A 17,097-nucleotide genomic window follows, 5' to 3' on the forward strand; every position below is an offset into this window, starting at 1 on the left:
GCCGCAGCAGCAGCATCCAGTTGAACAGCGTTGTCAGAAGTGTGATCCATGGGGAGTTCCTCCATAAGGGTAGTGCTAGGTCGGCGGACTTCCTCAGCAGAACTTTCGCTAACGTTAGACGCACCCTCGGCCTCAAGACGTGCACTGAGCCGGTCCAAAACAGACTGCCGAGACACCCGATCTAACCTCCAGTTATTCCAAGCAAATCTCTGTGGTGTGGCACCAGGTTTCAGGCGTTTTCTGCCGCACTTGGATACAGAGATAAGCTCACTATCAAAATGTAAGCTGCAGACGTAAGTGCTTCCACGAAGTATGTTAAACGATGGGCCCTCGTCCCTTCTTATTAACCTCACCCATGTTTTCCGGAGGGTTTCGTCTTTTGGGAAATCATGAAAACTGAGGTAAGGTTGTCGTTGTTTTGAGGTAGAGCAGCCAGGTACACTACAATAACACCGGCGACTGGAGGCGGCCATGTTGCGTCTGATCACCTGATGTAAACAGGAAGCGACGGTACACTGCGTTCGAAACCAGGAACTGTGACATAGGCGTATTGAACATTCTAAAGAATATCTGGGTTCATTGAGCCTGATAGGGCTCTGGGTTCATTGACCAGAACCTCTAATAGACCTCTCTCTAGGGCTCTGAATTCAACATGGAATTCTAGAACCTTATATTGTTGCAGAACAGAATCTTCTGTTAGAATGTTAAAAAACTCCCCTGCTGACATCTGCACATCTGTCTTTCTTTATGGTCAGCTTCGAAGCGAGCTCATCCAGAATGGTCAACCGAACATGTGATTGCTGCAAAAAGAGAATGGAGCTGCAGGACCAGTGCTCTGCCAGTTTAAATTTGCTATGTGTTTGCAGTTTGTACAGTTTAAATCAGCATCAGAATGCTATTCTATACAACTGCCATATCTAACAGCATGATTATTAGACTTAATTTTAGCCCATATACTATGATACCAATTACATGAGTGAAATGTAATGTAGTATGAATTGCTTGTTAATTAACCAGCACCAATAAATGCATATCGTAACTCCCCCTATTTCCACCGGTCCCGTATTTCCACCGTGTTGCGTGTATGTGTCACTTAATATCCATTTCTATACAAACCAAGACAGCGGACTCCTATAGAAACGCAACCACCCACACCATAGGTGTATCTAAATTAGCTATGTACCAAAAATGACATTTTACCGTGACTCGAAGAGCTGTAAACAGTGTTGTAAGGTACACAACCGCTTGGAGCTCCAGTGGAATTTTAATTTCACGACGAGAATTCTCGGTCTAACCGTCCATGTGCCGTTGAAACGGTGTAAATAGGCGACCCATCCGGCCAGCACTATAACTCCGAGCGTGGTAAACAAAATCGGATATTTCAGGCAGTAAATGCTCCCGTTAAGAACCAAACCAGATTTTGTTCAAATCTACACACCTATGGCTACTGAAAAATGTAAGGTTCATTTAGTAAATGTTATTTTGAAGTGTTAAAAAACATTGTTGTTTTAGAATTTCTGAACAAAAGTGGTGATAATTGGGGGTGTTACGATACATTTGCAACCAAATTGATAAGAATTAGACCTCAATTTGATACATGTGCTCTCAGTGGTAATTTCCAGTCTTCACAAGGTTCACTTATCGACTTTGCAACATTTTCCTCAGCTGAAGAGGTTAATACAAAATGACGGGCTAAACATGGGAATGCATTTCTTTTTTTCCTTTCCTCTCAGTCTTTTCTCTGATTAAAGCACTGATCTGATTCTGATTCCTTTGACCATCAGGTTAAATTGGAAAATGATTAATAGTGATCCATTTTTAAAGGACATTTTCCTAAATCCACCTATGACAGTTTTCAGAAAAGCATCATCTATAAAAGACAAACTTGTCAGGAGTTACCTACCAGGCTCAAAAGAGAAAACATGGTTACATAAAGACCTCTGGGGAACCTATACATGTGAAGATGGTTACATAAAGACCTCTGGGGAACCTATACATGTGAACATGGTTGCATAAAGACCTCTGGGGAACCTATACATGTGAACATGGTTGCTTAAAGACCTCTGGGGAACCTATACATGTGAACATGGTTGCATAAAGACCTCTGGGGAACCTATACATGTGAACATGGTTTCTTAAAGACATGTGAACATGGTTGCATAAAGACATCTGGGGAACCTATACATGTGAACATGGTTGCTTAAAGACCTCTGGGGAACCTATCCATGTGAACATGGTTGCATAAAGACCTCTGGGGAACCTATACATGTGAACATGGTTGCATAAAGACCTCTGGGGAACCTATACTGTACATGTGGGTCATGGTTGCTTAAAGACCTCTGGGGAACCTATACATGTGAACATGGTTGCTTAAAGACCTCTGGGGAACCTCAACATGTGGGTCATGTAAACACTGTGAGGGTGTCATTGGGGGCAGCCATCATCTACTGGTTAGCGGCTTCGGCCGGTTCGAACCCCCGACCAGTAGGAACGGCTGAAGTGCTCTTGAGCAAGGCACCTAACCCCTCACTGCTCCCCGAGTGGCGCTGTAGCAGGCAGCTCACTGCGTTGGGATTAGTGGGGATTAGTTGGGATTAGTGGGACACACAGAAGAGACATTGTGTCTCAATGGGACTTTCCTGGTAAAATAAAGGTTAAATAAATAAATATAACGGGTGACTCAAGAAAAGTATGTTTCTTCGACGCCATAACTCACTGGTCCCCTGCTACTACTCTCCCCGTGATTTTGGAACAAGTCCAAGATATACTGTCTTGTGGTGTCTCGCTGAAAAACAGAACGGCTGAATGTGTGGACAAGTTAAGATTTTGAGTTATCAGATACCACATGCCAACTGGATCTTTTAGTGGGTAAAACACTCACTTAAGTCTGGAAGTGATAGACGAACGGCAAGTGAGTCTTAGTGTAACATTTAACAGTGGTGTAGTTGTGTTTAATGAAAACTTCGAGAACTCCGACTGCGAGTTTCCCGTGAAAGCCATAATAGTCAACAAGACCTAGCACTACTGGATTGTGAAGGACTTTGCATGAGAGTAGCCTGCTCGGCTACTTATCCACGCACCATTCAACTCAACTCTGAGCTCCGGATCTCCACGACCAACAGTGAAGACGTTCGTTCACCCATTCCAACAACACCACGCTGCTGTGGTAAAGACGACAGCCATCTTGCCTGTGTGTTTTTGTTGCGCTACTGGCGCAAAAGAGCCATTTTGGTTTGAGGCTTCCACGCACACTAGCAACGATACAGACCTGCAACACGAACTCTGACAACTGGTTGGGTACTCATTTTTGATTCATTTAGTTAATAATTGTATTACTATAGGGTTTGGTATTTTATTTTAATTCAAAAGGAGTATTGTTTCTGTATACTTGAATGTTGATTGTATTACATTTAAATTTGTATTTCATTTAAAGGTGAAGTGATGCTATTCATTTAGATTAACCTCGCTATATGATCAGTTAAAACCCAAACGTATTAAAGACAAAGAACACAGATAATTAAAGTTAAACATTTTAGTTTATTTAATACTTTAAAAGAACTCAGGATAGCTACCCCTATTAATTGCCAGCATAGCAAAGGGGCGCTACATACACAAACAAAACACACCCACCGACACACACACACACACACACACACACACACACATATATGCATATGCACACAAATACACCAAAGACACATAGGCATACTCATAGAAAATACACATGTGTGTGTGCACGTCAATGTGCATGTCTATATACCAGGGTTGTGCAAAATTCGAATTGCAATTCTGCTTCCTGTTTGTTACCTCAATTGAAATGCAAGTGAAATTCAATAATTGAATGGGAATTTAGGAGCCAGTTTCAATTCAGTTCTGGAATTTTGCACAAGCCTGCTATATACATAAACAGACATACACACATACTCCCACATACACACACATACACACACACCGATGTGGCTATGAAGTTGAGTAGAGTTCATGGACTTTTCCCATATCTTTGTACATTTGTATATGTACACTTTGTGCATTTTACAATTCTCTGTGTCTCTTTTTGTTGCAGGATGAAGAAGTAAAAATATAATCATCTTCACATTATGGAAAACACCTTAATGCCACACTCTAACAGACATCCCACAGAAACAAACAACCTATAGCATTATTAGACATTACAACAGCAAACAGACACATTCATCAAATATTTCAGTAAACAATAGCTGATGTCCCTCAACTCTGCCCCAGATGGATGAAAGTTTATTTAGAGATGGAGGTGGTCTGTGTACATACATCTAATCATTAACTCTTCTTCACTCAACAGGTCATGTTGGGCTTGCAACAATTTCGTCCGATAAGAAGCTAATACACAGTGACAGCATAGTGAGGTCGTCTGTGTGTGATGTAAATGATTAAATGTATGTATACATCTAATCATTTACTTCAACTTCATTTCAACTGAATTTCACCTCGTGACACCAGGGCTGGATCAAACAAGCCAACTTCGCAATGGTATTGCATAAAAACGACCAGAGATAAGTAGAGACAGAGAGGGAGAGAGACGCACGAATTTAGAAGTTCAAAACAGTCTCGGAAACCAATAGGAACTCCAGGGTTATTACAGTCTCCTCCGGGTCTCATTCAGGATGAATGCTCTAGCGAAATACGTTCTCATCCTCCAAATTATTATCCTCTTTTCCACGACCAGCCAGGCTCTGATATGCAAGAATTGTTATGAGGTGTCATGCGTGGATCCTACGGACTGCAAGGGGGGGCTGGTGCCTGATATCTGCGGGTGCTGCAAAGTTTGTGGCAAGCTGAAGGGCGAGCGCTGCGGAGGACAATTTGGATTGGGTGGGAGTTGCGAAGAGGGCCTGAAGTGCATGTACAGATATCAGAATCCTAGCGGGTTTGGAGTTTGCGAAGGTCTGTATAGTCGACACACTTCGTCCGTTATGTGCGATTTGTGAAATTAATGTGACTGTTTGCAATACGTAGCTTTTCCCAATTTCTTATTATTTCTTAATAATAGGCCTACGATTTATAGTACCTAAATCTATAATTACATCGTCATTGGCCAGTTTGTATAGAAGGGGCATTTATTATTGTAAGTTTATCATGCTTAGGCCTATCGTGAAAAAGTTAAACATGACATAGGCCTATCATGATGAACATGCTCGAACCAGAAACCAAGTAGTCAAAAAACAAACAGACACACAAAACTTTGCAGGAGAAAGGTTCAAAAACAAAGAAACTCAACAAAACAAAAACTCCTGCCGTGGATTTCAAAGTTTACACTAACAGCACCCAGACCTAAAACTGTGTTAGGAATGTTTGGAGAAGGCTGCAATTGTTTTCTTTCATCCAATACATCATTTCCTTCACTCACAGAATCCGGGCAGTAGGCTTCCAGTTGGGGCAGAGAATGAATGTCATGAAATTGGTGAGTAGGCCAATCTCTTTGATCTGATCACAAGGTTGAAGTTATCACATATTTCACTTAGATTATGTTCTTGAATGGTAAAAATGATAAAACTCAAAGTATACTTTCTTTGCTGTTTGTGGGTAGTCTAGCTATCTATTTGTTGTTGTCTTTAAATAAAAAAAACCTTCTCACATTCAATGCAGTTTTACAATTGTGAGGAAATAGGAATTCTAGAACCTTATATTGTTGCAGAACAGAATCTTCTGTTAGAATGTTAAAAACTCCCCTGCTGACATCTGTACATCTGTCTTTCTTTATAGTCAGCTTCGAGGCGAGCTCAACCGAACATGTGATTGCTGCAAAAAGAGAATGAAGCTGCAGGACCAGTGCTCTGCCAGTTTAAATGTGCTATGTGTTTGCAGTTTGTACAGTTTAAATCAGCATCAGAATGCTATTCTATACAACTGCCATATCTACAGTAACAGCATGATTATTAGACTTCATTTTAGCCCATATACTATGATATCAATTACATGTGTGAAATGTAATGTAGTATGAATTGCTTGTTAATTAACCAGCACCAATAAATGCATACATTTGCAACCAAATTGATAAGAATTAGACCTCAATTTGATACAAGTGCTCTCAGTGGTAATTTCCAGTCTTCACAAGGTTTACTTATCGACTTTGCAACATTTTCCTCAGCTGAAGAGGTTAATACAAAATGACGGGCTAAACATGGGAATGCATTTCTTTTTTCCTTTTCTCTCAGTCTTTTCTCTGATTAAAGCACTGATCTCATTCTGATTCCTTTGACCATCAGGCAATGTGGTTAACACATGGATGAATTTCTGACTGAAGGTGATGCATGCTTACAATACAAACATGCATCATGTTTACGATACAGTACAAGCATACATCTTGTTTACAATACAATCATGTATTTTGTTAACAATACAAGCATGCATCTTGTTTACAATACAAACATGCATCATATTCAGGCAGATATGCACAACTCTGCAAGAAGTTGAATGTGCTCCCCTAATTTGAAGCTACTGGAATATGACTCCTTTAGTGATAAAAGGATGGGAAGATTGTCAACTCTCTGTTTATATAAGCTAGTGTTAATAATTCTGCAGGTCAATACAATTAAACTAGTGTTAGTGATTACTCAAGCAACCTGCTGTGTTCCTACCAGATGATCTCTTCAGAAAGCTTTTGAGTCAGACTAAAATCTGGGAAAATATTTCTAAGTTTTGGGTGTATATATTTGGAGTTATATAGGCTCAGTCCTCTTTGTTCTCTTGTATGTTTTGTAGTTGCGTGCTCTTTGGTCCAAGGTTAGTAGTTTCATATGAAAAAAAAAGATCTCTCCGACCAAGGCACCCCGTAAGATAAAAATGTCTTTAATACAAATTGGACATGTCCAAAAAGGACCTATACATGAAATTAGACTTATTGTAGGTTTGAAAGGTGTCTTGGCACCAACAATGGGATTAGAATTCATGTTGCCTAAGATCCACAAGAATCTGGAACACCCTGAGGGGAGACCAATCATCTCAGGCAATGGATCATTGACAGAGCCCTGTTCCCAGTTTGTGGACTTTTTTTTATAAAACCTTTAGTACGGGATATCCCGTCTTTCATTGCATTTCATTACTTGTCATTTCAATTTCAGCTTCAGCGTTTAAGACGCATCTGCAGTAAAAACTCTGATTTTGAAAAAACAGGCCAAATATATGAAATTGAGATTTTGTGAAAGAGGTTATTCCCCAATTCTTATTGACAGTGCAATAGAAAAAGCCCGTTCTCGAAATCGGCCTGACCTCCTGAAGAAAAGAAAACAAATATGGTTAAAAACAATCCCAGACCTTCATCACACAACACAGCCGCTGTGCTCCAGGAGGAAACAAATAATTAGGTTCAATTGGAAAATGATTAATAGTGATCCGGACATTTTCCTAAATCCACCTATGACAGTTTTCAGAAAAGCATCATCTATAAAAGACAAACTTGTCAGGAGTTACCAGGCTCAAAAGAGAAAACATGGTTACATAAAGACCTCTGGGGAACCTATACATGTGAACATGGTTACATAAAGACCTCTGGGGAACCTATACATGTGAACATGGTTGCTTAAAGACCTCTGGGGAACCTATACATGTGAACATGGTTGCATAAAGACCTCTGTGGAACCTATACATGTGAACATGGTTGCATAAAGACCTCTGGGGAACCTATACATGTGAACATGGTTGCTTAAAGACCTCTGGGGAACCTATACATATGAACATGGTTGCATAAAGACCTCTGGGGAACCTATACATGTTGATCATGGTTGCTTAAAGACCTCTGGGGAACCTATACATGTGAACATGGTTGCTTAAAGACCTATGGGGAACCTATACATGTGAACATGGTTGCTTAAAGACCTCTGGGGAACCTGAACATGTGGGTCATGTAAACACTGAGGGTGTCATTGGGGGCAGCCATGACCTACTGGTTAGCGGCTTCGGCCGGTTCGAACCCCAACCAGTAGGAACGGCTGAAGTGCTCTTGAGCAAGGCACCTAACCCCTCACTGCTCCCCGAGCGGCGCTGTAGCAGGCAGCTCACTGCGTTGGGATTAGTGTGTGCTTCACCTCACTGTAAGCGCTTTCAGATATAACCTCCGGAGTATATGAGGAGGTTTGTCAAACGGAGGTCCTACCCTTCGGATGATTCAGATATGATGCTAAACTGTGGACCTAATACTGACCTTACACGGACGTATGTGTGAACGACATACACGCACATTACAGAATCTCCGTGTGGTTGTCGAGTGAGGGGTGGGGGCTTGTAGAGTTCACAAGATGCTGAGACATGACGCAGATTATATGCGGCCGCTGCCTGTCACAGCTGCTTCTTGTTTACAAAATATAGCCTATCATTATGTAGGCTAAAGAAGAAGAAATCTATTGTGCAAAGGCTAATACTTGAAGTAGGCTAGTCACGTAAGTGGGCACTTGAAATTGACCTAGCCTACAGTATTTGTATGTGTGCTTCAAATAAACACATTTATCTGTTTTCAACGTTATGTACCAGAATTAGCTAGGCTATAGAACCCCAAATCTGGTTTGCGTTGGAGAGAGAGAGCATGCACAAACTTTATGGTAGGCTACCAGCCAATTCAGTAGGCTAACTCAAGACTTCAAGATCATACGTTTTTAAGCAACAAACAAAATACTAACATTAATAACAGTGAAGTTGTTCGTTTTTTCATGGTTTATTTTTTCCAAAAGCATCCTCTCCCCATGTGTAGCATTTACGTAAGGAGCTTGGAACAAAGTTGGGTTTTCTTCGTTTTCATTTTCTCTAGGCATATATGCTCAGCAAATATCAGCGAGCTCAGCAGGTCATGAAGGCTATCAATGAACAGAAAACCATGTTGGCTAACAATTTATTAAATACTCCTGTTATTGTCGTCAACGACGTCGCTATAGGCTACTGCCTTTTCAGCGCCTTCTGCTTATGATGATTCAGTCTTCTGAATTCGTTTCTCCTTGCCATGCAGTTGTAGCCTAACGTGTCTCTAACGTTCCCTTCAGGTGTTCTATCAAAATGTTGTATGCCCTCATGGACAGTAGCTCCGTGATGTCTGCATCTTTCCAGGTTGGAGATTTTCTGGACAGCACTATGCCACTCCATCATAACACTGGCATTTAAGTCAGATCTAACCACATGGACGCATGAAAGAAACGTCACCAACACGCCCTCTCACTAGGTGTGATTTTAACCGAATGTTCTACTCCTCGTTCAGACACAGCACATTTACATAATGTCCGGAGGAAATACTAGGTCGGGGGTAGTATAAACACCGGGTGAATTCGGACTTCCATATGACCGGTTATGTCGTTCAGATATACGGCCCCACCGTTTAACATCGGCAGAACCTCCGGTCTTACACGTATGTCTGAAAGCGCTTAGTGTGTTCACTGTGTGCTGAGTGTGTTTCACTAATTCACGGATTGGGATAAATGCAGAGACCAAATTTCCCTCACGGGATTAAAACAGTATATATACTTATACTTACTTACTTATTCAGTGCAAGACATCTCTTTATCTGAAAACCTAAAAGGAATATAAAACCAATGGCTTTATCAATTGTAGTTCTCAGTTTGTTGTATATCGCCTACAGTGCCCATGTGGGTGCTGTATTTACGACAAAGAGGAAATGAAAAGAAGGCTTTTCCGAACACAAATATGTAATACGGTTCAACAATAACAATGGCCAAACACTATAGAGAAATGCATCACTGCGACCCTTCATCCTTGAGAGTCCAGGGTACTGAGATGATCACTGCAACCCTTCATCCTTGAGAGTCCAGGGTATTGAGACGATAAAGAAAACTGTAAAAGGAGGGGATAGATTTAAAATGCTGCTGCAGCGTGAAACTTTTTGAAAGGAGATAGCCTATAGGCCCTTTTTGTAGAAATGTCTATTGTGTTTGCTTTTTTTTTCTGAGTAACTGCAACTTCTATATGATATTTCCCCTCTAAATGGACATATTTACCTCCTGATGATATGATACAGTGTGATTATGATATAGTTGTGGGTGCCTGTACAATCCGTTTTTTTTTTTCTTCTGTTTTTAAGTATATAAGTGTATATACTCTTTTGATCCCATGAGGGAAATTTGGTCTCTGCATTTATCCCAATCCGTGAATTAGTAAAACACACTCAGTGAGGTGAAGCACACACTAATCCCGGCGCAGTGAGCTGCCTGCAACAACAGCGGTGCTCGGGGAACAGTGAGGGGTTAGGTGCCTTGCTCAAGGGCACTTCAGCCGTGCCTACTGGTCGGGGTTCGAACTGGCAACCCTCCGGTCACAAGTCCGAAGTGCTAACCAGCAGGCCACAGCTTTTCTTTTCACAATGAATTGTGTTTGGCATGTGATTGCTCTCCAAGATCTGTGAGAGGGGCGGGTCTTAGTAATTGGTTGCTTCGGATCTAATTAAGCAATTAACACCTGTACTCTATGCCTGCACTAAAACCATTCATTCCTGTGTTGTCTTTCTATGCCCTGAAGAAGGCCTAAGCCGCTATGCGTGGGCATTTTTAGGTCCTTTTTGGACATTTCCAATTTGTATTAAAGACATTTTTATCTTACGGAGTGCCTTAGTCGGAGAGATCTTTTTTCTCATAAGTTTTGGGTGTGTTGGGAAATGATGATGAATAGCAAGGTGGCGTTGTTCTTCTCAGAGAAGTGATATTTCCTCTCATTTCCTCTCTGATAGCCCTCCGGTGTGGTCAGTGTAATTAATGTGTGGTCCGTTGTGTGCACTGTGGACCCCGCTTTGGCACAAAGCAGCGAGGTCATCTCACAAGGCTTCTGGTGTCTCGCTGAGAAACAGAACAGCTGAATGTGTGGACAAGTTAAGATGTTGAGTTATCAGATACCACCTGCCAACTTCAGAACATACATACACACAAAAAACCCACCCACCAACCCCCCCCCCCTCCCCCTACCCACACACACACACACACACACACACACACACACACACACACACACACACACGCATATGCACACAGATACACAAAACACACCCACCGACACACACACACACACATATGCATATGACAAATACACCAAAGACACATAGGCATATAGAAAATACAGTACACATGTGTATGTGCACGTCAATGTGTATGTCTATATACATACACAGACATACACACATACACCCACAATCACACACACACACACACACATATATATATAGAAGTTCATCCTCCTCTCCACGGGCTGGACAATTAAACTGGCGTCGCTCCTCAGACATGTGCTACCCACTCCCCCTGGCAAACCCACGTGAGCCCCTGTTAGATTTATTTATTTAACCTTTATTTTACCAGGAAGGTCCCACTGAGACACAATGTCTCTTCTGTGTGTGTGTGTGTGTGTTTGTGTGTGTGTGTGTGTGTGTGTGACTGTACAACTCACCGAGTGGTTAATGGTGATAGTTGTTTATTAAAATCAAATATATCGGCGGAATGTATGATTTCCAGCCGTCTTATTTACTATTATGGAACTATTTTTTCAGACACCTCACAACCGCGTATAAACTTCCACTCAATATTTGAACCTGAAGCATAGGTGGCGCAGTAATGTCAACGTGCAATGAGTCTTCCAACAGAAATCAATGGGATTTTACAAAATGCCAAATAAAACACGACAGAAACTGTATTTCGCTACGCTACTTGTTTTGGAACATCAACGAACACCACTAACCACTTGGTGAGTTGCACAGTTTTGAAAACGAACGTTAAGGGTTGTTTTAGGACATGTTTGAGCATGCCTGTTGGCAGCCACTCTGAGTAGTCAAAGGCGATTCAAAACGAGTCAGAAAAGTCGAGACAGGACCAATCGTCAAAATTTCGGTGTCCAACACTCTAGTTCATCCAAAACAAACCAGAAAAGGGACTCAAAGTGCTAAATACCGGAATTTTCCTTTAATGTCACTCTCTAACAGACATCCCACAGAAACAAACAACCTAGCATTATTACAGTGCATGAAAATGCACTGTTCTGTTATCCGAAGTCTTCTTCTTCTTCCCACCAAATTTCTGTCTAATTCAGCTTTAACCGTTTAAAGTAGAAACTTTGTTCAAACTTTGTAACGTATAGTAGGTCTTGAAAAGGACATGTGGGGAATGTATTTTTCACTTTTGTAAACTTTATACTTTTTGAGATATTCTATTTTCTAGTTAGACATTACAACAGCAAACAGACACATTCATCAAATATTTCAGTAAACAAAAGCTGATGTCCCTGAACTCTGCCCCAGATGGATGAAAGTTTATTTAGAGACAGAGGTCTGTGTACATACATCTAACCATTAACTCTTCTTCACTCAACATGTCATGTTGGGCTTGCAACAATTTTGTCCGATAAGAAGCTAATACACAGTGACAGCATAGTGAGGTCGTCTGTGTGTGATGTAAATGATTAAATGTATGTATACATCTAATCATTTACTTCAACTTCATTTCAACTGAATTTCACCTCGTGACACCAGGGCTGGATCAAACAAGCCAACTTCGCAATGGTATTGCATAAAAACGACCAGAGATAAGTAGAGACAGAGAGGGAGAGAGACGCACAAATTTAGAAGTTCAAAACAGTCTCGGAAACCAATAGGAACTCCAGGGTTATTACAGTCTCCTCCGGGTCTCATTCAGGATGAATGCTCTAGCGAAATACGTTCTCATCCTCCAAATTATTATCCTCTTTTCCACGACCAGCCAGGCTCTGATATGCAAGAATTGTTATGAGGTGTCATGCGTGGATCCTACCGGCTGCAAGGGGGGGCTGGCGCTTGATCGCTGCGGGTGCTGCAAAGTTTGTGGCAAGCTGAAGGGCGAGCGCTGCGGAGGACAATTTGGATTGGGTGGGAGGTGCGAAGAGGGCCTGAAGTGCATGCACAGAGAACCTATCCTAAAGCCGGGTATGGAGTATTGGAATCCTCACGGGTTTGGAGTTTGCGAAGGTCTGTATAGTCGACACCCTACGTCCGTTATATGCGTTTTGTGAAATTAATGTGACAGTTTGCAATACGTAGCTTCTCCCAATTTCTTATTATTTCTTAATAATAGGCCTACGATTGATAGTACCTAAATCTATAATTACATTGTCATTGGCCATTTTGTAAGGGGCATTTATTATTGTAAGTTTATCATGCTTGAAAAAGTTTAACATGACATAGGCCTATCATGATGCACATGCCCCAACCAGAAACCAAGTTCAGTCAGGACCACTTTAGTCAAAATAGTTTATTTATATCTAATAAGTTACATTTGGCGGTATGGCTCTGTTCTGGGACCTCCCTACCCTTCCGTGTGCCAACACAGAAAGCCTAAGGCAGGGAGAGCAGCAAAGTAGATCCCCCCATAAGGAATACAGAACAGAGCAAGCATCAATGACAACAACATTGAATAAGACAATAACCAATCAGGTGGAGTTGGGGGTGGAGGTGGGTAGCAGAGTGGCTTGCAAAGGGAACGGCAATCCCAGCCATGTTAGAGCAGTTTAAAAGTAGGGCCTAATCGCCTCTCAGCCAATGACGAGCTAAGGGTACTCTCAGCTGACAGGCCAGCTGATCAACCAGCTGATCGGCCAGCTGATCAACCAGCTGAGCTGCGCGGCGGTCATAATAAGACCAGGCTGAATCATATGATTTTAATGTAGCCTTAGACAGTCCAGATCGCATGTAGTGCGCCGCAGAGACCATGAAGGATTGAAGAGCTAATCTAGCACAGTTTGATTGAATGGTGGGCAGGTTAGGCTGGAGGGTGCGGCCTCCGGGCATAGATGGTGGAATTTCTGAAAATCAAACCGGGACAAGGAATCAGCTATTTGATTATCCAGACCTGGAACATGGGCAGCTCGGACAATGAAATGACCTAACACTGAACACCAAGTCAGGCGCCTTATGAATCTATTAATAAAGGGCACAAATATATATTTAATTAATTTTAACTGACCCGCCCGCAAATGACCCGAATATCATTAAAATATTTGGTTTATGACTCATAACCGCGGGTGACCTGCAAGCTTAGGGGAGTTGTGGGAGATTCAGGTAGGGTTGCGACTTTTTGGACTCGCCCACTCTGTCAAAGAGACGCGAATCATGTTTTGGCCTACAAACCTTTTAAAATATCGAAAACGGATCATTGATCAGAGGAAAAAATTATTTTCCTCGGCCCTCCCCCCAGGCCAAAACATTTCTCCTGGGCCTTCCCCTAAGGCTTAAAAAATTCTCTTAGGCCCCCCCCGCCCCCCCGACGACCGGCCCTCCCCCCCCCCCCCCCAAATATCGTACAGTCCCTAAGGAAGTCAACTCTTTTGGCCATACATCGGCAAACCACTGATTATTGAAAAAGCCTCCAAAGCCAACACTAGGGGCAGCATCTGTGTACAATTTAATCGCTACGGAGGATTCGAACGCGTCATTATAGAAGAAAGAGATGCCGTTCCAATTGTCGCATAACGTAGACCAAAAACGCAACTCTGATTGGCAGCCTTTATCTAAAGTTACAATATCATTAAGACTTTTGCTGATTTAGCAATATCTAGAAGCCTAGAAATAAAGGACCGGCCCTGTGGAATGACGCGCATGGCAAAATTGAGGTGCCCAAGTAAAGAAAGTAATTCCCTTTTTGATAAGACTGAAACCTTGTGTGCTTTCCTCAGAAAATCCCTAATGCGATCCAGTTTTTCTGGGGGAAGGGAGGCCTGCATCCGCTCGCTATCCAGTGTTATCCCTAAAAACTCTAGCACTTTTTGTGGGCCCAAAGTCTTTTCTTCGGACAGAGGAACTCCTAGAGATGAAAAGGTGCGCTTCAGAATGTCTATACAAAGACCTGGGACTGAATTAGGATAATCAACAAGCAGACTAATCCAGTGATCAAATAATTAACAAAACACTGGTTTGGATGCTTTTTTAGCGCCTTCCCCAGCTCAGAAACGTTCACTGGAGTAGACGGCTTTATTTCTTTGACTTCTTCATGAGGCGGGCTCGTCTTGGGCACACCGATTTGGGATGCCCGTCCCTGCAGTAACTGCAAGCGTGAAAGTATTTACAATTAAGAAATCTACATACATTCTCATTAAAGTTATAGCACAGTGGCGTAGGGAGTGAAGTCACCTTCTCTCCGAGAACTGGCTTAGGTGGTTGACCTGGAGCTGCGGGAGAACTGACTGATTTGGGACACAAATTACACGAGTGAGAGAAGGAGCCGCAGATGGAGCATGAGAGGGGAGAATGTCCAGTGAAGTATCTGCTAATGAGGGCTAGATCGACCACTGACCAGTCCAGTCTTTGGTTAAAGCGCAGGCTAAACATTGCCACTTTAGCAGAGAAAGCACGATGATAGTCATAAAAGAGAGTTCCCCCGTATGACATGGCGAGGTCGGCTATGATGGTTAGATATGTGTCGAGCTCGGCTCTACGACATAGATACACCTCGCAGATGACGTCTCTGAAGACGCTAAAAGCGACGCAGAATTCGGCCAGAGTCAGTGTCTTAGAAAGCCGGGGGTCACTATCTTTCAGGGTTACTGCTACATCCCCACAGTCCACGACGCGCCTATCGCTCACATCAGAGCAAAGCAAAATCTTAACAAGATTCACGTCTTTACCTGACAGAATTTGAGAGCGCAGGGCTTGAGAAATGGCTGAAGCAGGTGGGAAAAAGGGCACTCCGGAGGCCATGGGCACAGCGGTTCTGAGAGACCTCTGTGGAACCAACGAGTCATCGGCAGGCAGGAAGAAGACGTCCGGTGGTGGAGAGGCTGATGTTCCGGCTGGAGTAAAAGGAAGCGAGGATGCAGTTTCCAGTGCTTGAACTCTGGAATCCATGTTGATGATGGAGGAATGGATGTTGGACAGAAGTGCCAGGATATCGTCGGCTTTTCCTGCCGCGCTGGTTGCTGCTGCAGACGCGGGGGCGCGGACCTTCTTGCTCGGTGGGGCGACAGCGGAGGCTGGAGTCTGGCCTGCGGTCGTGCGATTCTTTCTCTTCTCAGTAGCCTTCCTCGGAGCGGACGGGGCAGGATCTGTGGATACTGGGCCGGGTGCAGGGTCGACACGGCAAGTGTCCAGAAAAAATGCAAAAAGCTCTTCGTGGGAAGCGCCGAACGGAGCGGGAATGTTGTGCTCGTACAAGGCCTCGAGGAGACGGGGAAGCGGCCACTCGCTTAAAGAGGTGGTTTGTTTACTAGCCAGGCGAGAGCTTCGGCGTTTGGCATTCTCGTCTCCGATCGGCTCCTCTACCTCGGTGGCTTGAGGCGGTTGGGTATCCAGGATGCAATCAGCTGACCAGTGATCATCTCCCTCGATGTTTGCCATAACGAGAAAGGTGACCACAAATGACAGTATAAACTTAGCTCTCAGACGCGTAGGCTCTCTAGCAGAGTGGCTTGCAAAGGGAACGGCAATCCCAGCCATGTTAGAGCAGTTTAAAAGTAGGGCCTAATCGCCTCTCAGCCAATGACGAGCTAAGGGTACTCTCAGCTGACAGGCCAGCTGATCAACCAGCTGATCGGCCAGCTGATCAACCAGCTGATCTGCCAGCTGACAGCTTGGCTTGACTCTGTGGCCTGCCAGAACTAACGCTGTGCTCAATTACTCAAAAACAGACACACAAGACTTTGCAGAAGAAATGTTCAAAAACAAGGAAACTCATTGTTTATGACTTCATTATTGTACAACAACAAAAACCCTTGCTGTGGATTTAAGAGTTTACACTAACCTAAGGACTGTGTAAAGACTGTCTAAGGATAGGAATGTTTGGAGAAGGCTGCAATTGTTTTCTTTCATCCTTAAAGGAACACGCCACCAAAAATCAGTAGTAATATATGTTCTTACCTTAACTTTCACGAGTTGAGTCATACCTCTCCCGTGCCGGTATATTACTACTGATTTTGGGTGGCGTGTTCCTTTAAGCAATACATAATTTCCTTCACTCACAGAACCCGGGCAGTAGGCTTCCAGTTGGGGCAGAGAATGAATGTCATGAAATTGGTGAGTAGGCCAATCTCTTTGACCTGATCACAAGGTTGAAGTTATCACATCTTTCACTTAGATTATATTCTTGAATGATAAAAATAATAAAACTCAAAGTATTATCATGAATG

At 42.8% G+C, this 17,097-nt stretch overlaps 2 long non-coding RNA genes across 2 annotated transcripts in view; both read left to right on the forward strand.

Annotated features, from left to right (window-relative positions):
• Nucleotides 1-4,826: 4,826 nt before the first annotated feature.
• Nucleotides 4,827-6,139, forward strand: LOC143133065 (uncharacterized). Its single transcript, XR_012988428.1, has 3 exons — nucleotides 4,827-4,920; nucleotides 5,386-5,437; nucleotides 5,740-6,139. It is a non-coding gene; the product is annotated as an uncharacterized LOC143133065 (long non-coding RNA).
• Nucleotides 6,140-12,816: 6,677 nt separating this feature from the next.
• Nucleotides 12,817-17,097, forward strand: part of LOC143133066 (uncharacterized) — a 5,066-nt gene continuing 785 nt past the window's right edge. Inside the window, exons 1-2 of the long non-coding RNA XR_012988429.1 lie at nucleotides 12,817-12,949; nucleotides 16,933-16,984. This is a non-coding gene — a long non-coding RNA (uncharacterized LOC143133066). The remainder of the gene's footprint in view (nucleotides 12,950-16,932; nucleotides 16,985-17,097) is intronic.

The sequence above is a fragment of the Alosa pseudoharengus genome, unplaced genomic scaffold (assembly GCF_046254945.1).
Source record: "Alosa pseudoharengus isolate Yale_2024_CS ecotype anadromous, Long Island Sound unplaced genomic scaffold, YU_APseudo_1.1 YU_APseudo_1.1_scf_19, whole genome shotgun sequence".
Taxonomy (NCBI): Eukaryota; Metazoa; Chordata; class Actinopteri; order Clupeiformes; family Clupeidae; genus Alosa; species Alosa pseudoharengus.